Source organism: Myotis brandtii, unplaced genomic scaffold (assembly GCF_000412655.1).
Source record: "Myotis brandtii unplaced genomic scaffold, ASM41265v1 scaffold53, whole genome shotgun sequence".
Taxonomy (NCBI): Eukaryota; Metazoa; Chordata; class Mammalia; order Chiroptera; family Vespertilionidae; genus Myotis; species Myotis brandtii.
The window spans coordinates 7,164,340-7,167,988 of record NW_005369942.1 but is presented as its reverse complement, the minus strand read 5'-3'; positions in this window follow the sequence as shown (position 1 = coordinate 7,167,988).

Below are 3,649 nucleotides of genomic sequence, written 5' to 3'. Positions count from 1 at the left end.
TCAGATGTCTAGGATAAAGCAATATGGGTATAGTATTTCTAGTGCTATTTTGGTGCCTTGTGCATGAGCCTGCAGCATTAGAAAAACTGCTTTTCAGCTTTGGCGATAGCCTTACTGGCACTTGGTGTGCATGTCTGAAAGTACAGTTGTGTCATACACTAGGGATGGGCTGCAGCAAGTCACCTACAGTCACGGTGCCCTTGAGGGACCCAGGCATTCCACAGCCTGCGATGACTTGGGTGGTACAGCCACAGTGCCTTATAAGCATTAATCAGCTCTTGCAACACCCGCATGAAGTAGGTAAACACGCTTATCCTCACTTTTTCAGACAGGCAGCTAAAACATGGAGAGCCCAACAAACAAGGTCACTCACTCAGTCAGTTTACTTATCTTACTGTTTAGTGATATCAGGTGAATGCTTTCAGAAAGAATTTCTACTGTATACTAGATGCCCGGTGCACGAATTCATGCACAGATGAGGCACCCTAGGCCTAGCTGGAGATCAGGGCCGATGGGGGCCATCTCACCCAGTCCCGATTGGGGCCTGCCAACTGGGGGGATGGATGGGGGGGGGTAGGGACAGCAAGAGGTAAGTCAGCCAGCCCGGGGGAGGGACTGGTCAGGGGGAGAGACTGCGGGAGGTTGGCCAGCTGCGGGGAGGGACCGGGGGAGGTTGGCCGGCTGCAGGAGGTTGGCTGTGGGAGTGCACTGACCACCAGGGGGCAGCTCCTGTGTTGAGCATCTTCCCCCTGGTAGTCAGTGTGTGTCATAGCAACTGGTCAACTGGTCGTTTGGTCATAACGGTTGCTTAGGCTTTTATATATATAGATAATTCAGGGAGTATGCCTCTTGGGGAGAGAGCCCTTTTGGTGGTTGTGCCTGGCTGGAAGACTTGAAATTCCCAGTCTGGCTGTTCACTGATTAGGAGCAAATGTCTGGGGCGCTTGACTTAATGCTTGCCATAGGCAGTGAGAAAAAAATGTGTAAGAAAAAGCAAAATATGGTAATGTAGTAAGTTTGTTACAGTAATAATATCTACATAAGAATATTGTATATAAAATCTGAGTGATAGATAATACACTCCTCTCACCCAAGGTATTTGACACTGATTGACTCCCCTTTTAATTTTATTTCTATTTAATTAATTAATTTTTTAAAGTCCAGTGATAGGCTGTGGACACCATAGTTTAACAAAGTCAACAGGAACCTAAAGTGGAGAGTCCCCTGAATTATTCAAATATGGAAAAAGAAGATCTGTGAGAAAAGGTGAAGGCATTGTTTTTAAGTTGTAGAAAGGAAGTTGGTGGAAAATATATCATAAAAATTTATAGAAGGCAATTTAATTCTCTATTGATGACAACAGTTGAAAAAGTGGGTTTATTTCAGAGCATGGGATGTTTAAAGAGCCATAAGAAAGAAATTTCCGGTGTTGAGGATGTGAAAAAAACAGGATAGTTTACTCAGAAAGGAATGCCTTTTCCTGAAGGTCCCTCATACCCCTGCACCCCTGCACCCCTGCACCCCTGCACCCCTGCACCCCTGCACCCCTGCACCCCTGCACCCCTGCACCCCTGCACCCCTGCACCCCTGCACCCCTGCACCCCTGCACCCCTGCACCCCTGCACCCCTGCACCCCTGCACCCCTGCACCCCTGCACCCCTGCACCCCTGCACCCCTGCACCCCTGCACCCCTGCACCCCTGCACCCCTGCACCCCTGAGGATCATTTGATCTTATGGTTGGTTTGCCTGCAGTAGCATTTCCTCATTTGGCTAATGGGCATATCATTTCCAGATGACCTTGGAGAGCCAGGCTGTTGGGCTCTTACTGGAAGAAGCACACACAAACATTTGGAACATCCTAAGGATTACAGATGTGCTGAAGGGTGTCTTAGATCTTCTCCAGTGAGGGCTGTGTAGGTCACCCCAAAAGAATGCTTGCATTTGCCTCATGCCTTTTTGAAGGAGGGGCTGTGCTTGTCTAGCTCCATGCAGCTCTCTGAAATGTCAGAAGATAAGAAATGCTTCTCAGCACGAAGGCTTCCAGACACATATGTGACAAGAAATTTGGCATCAGCTTTGTGTCAGATGTCTAGGATAAAGCAATATGGGTATAGTATTTCTAGTGCTATTTTGGTGCCTTGTGCATGAGCCTGCAGCATTAGAAAAACTGCTTTTCAGCTTTGGCGATAGCCTTACTGGCACTTGGTGTGCATGTCTGAAAGTACAGTTGTGTCATACACTAGGGATGGGCTGCAGCAAGTCACCTACAGTCACGGTGCCCTTGAGGGACCCAGGCATTCCACAGCCTGCGATGACTTGGGTGGTACAGCCACAGTGCCTTATAAGCATTAATCAGCTCCAACAACACCCGCATGAAGTAGGTAAACACGCTTATCCTCACTTTTTCAGACAGGCAGCTAAAACATGGAGAGCCCAACAAACAAGGTCACTCACTCAGTCAGTTTACTTATCTTACTGTTTAGTGATATCAGGTGAATGCTTTCAGAAAGAATTTCTACTGTATACTAGATGCCCGGTGCACGAATTCATGCACAGATGAGGCACCCTAGGCCTAGCTGGAGATCAGGGCCGATGGGGGCCATCTCACCCAGTCCCGATTGGGGCCTGCCAACTGGGGGGATGGATGGGGGGGGGTAGGGACAGCAAGAGGTAAGTCAGCCAGCCCGGGGGAGGGACTGGTCAGGGGGAGAGACTGCGGGAGGTTGGCCAGCTGCGGGGAGGGACCGGGGGAGGTTGGCCGGCTGCAGGAGGTTGGCTGTGGGAGTGCACTGACCACCAGGGGGCAGCTCCTGTGTTGAGCATCTTCCCCCTGGTAGTCAGTGTGTGTCATAGCAACTGGTCAACTGGTCGTTTGGTCATAACGGTTGCTTAGGCTTTTATATATATAGATAATTCAGGGAGTATGCCTCTTGGGGAGAGAGCCCTTTTGGTGGTTGTGCCTGGCTGGAAGACTTGAAATTCCCAGTCTGGCTGTTCACTGATTAGGAGCAAATGTCTGGGGCGCTTGACTTAATGCTTGCCATAGGCAGTGAGAAAAAAATGTGTAAGAAAAAGCAAAATATGGTAATGTAGTAAGTTTGTTACAGTAATAATATCTACATAAGAATATTGTATATAAAATCTGAGTGATAGATAATACACTCCTCTCACCCAAGGTATTTGACACTGATTGACTCCCCTTTTAATTTTATTTCTATTTAATTAATTAATTTTTTAAAGTCCAGTGATAGGCTGTGGACACCATAGTTTAACAAAGTCAACAGGAACCTAAAGTGGAGAGTCCCCTGAATTATTCAAATATGGAAAAAGAAGATCTGTGAGAAAAGGTGAAGGCATTGTTTTTAAGTTGTAGAAAGGAAGTTGGTGGAAAATATATCATAAAAATTTATAGAAGGCAATTTAATTCTCTATTGATGACAACAGTTGAAAAAGTGGGTTTATTTCAGAGCATGGGATGTTTAAAGAGCCATAAGAAAGAAATTTCCGGTGTTGAGGATGTGAAAAAAACAGGATAGTTTACTCAGAAAGGAATGCCTTTTCCTGAAGGTCCCTCATAAGCAGGCTAAGGCATCTAGGCATGACTAATCGACAGGGTTAATGGCCTCACATGATGCCCCCCCCCCCCCA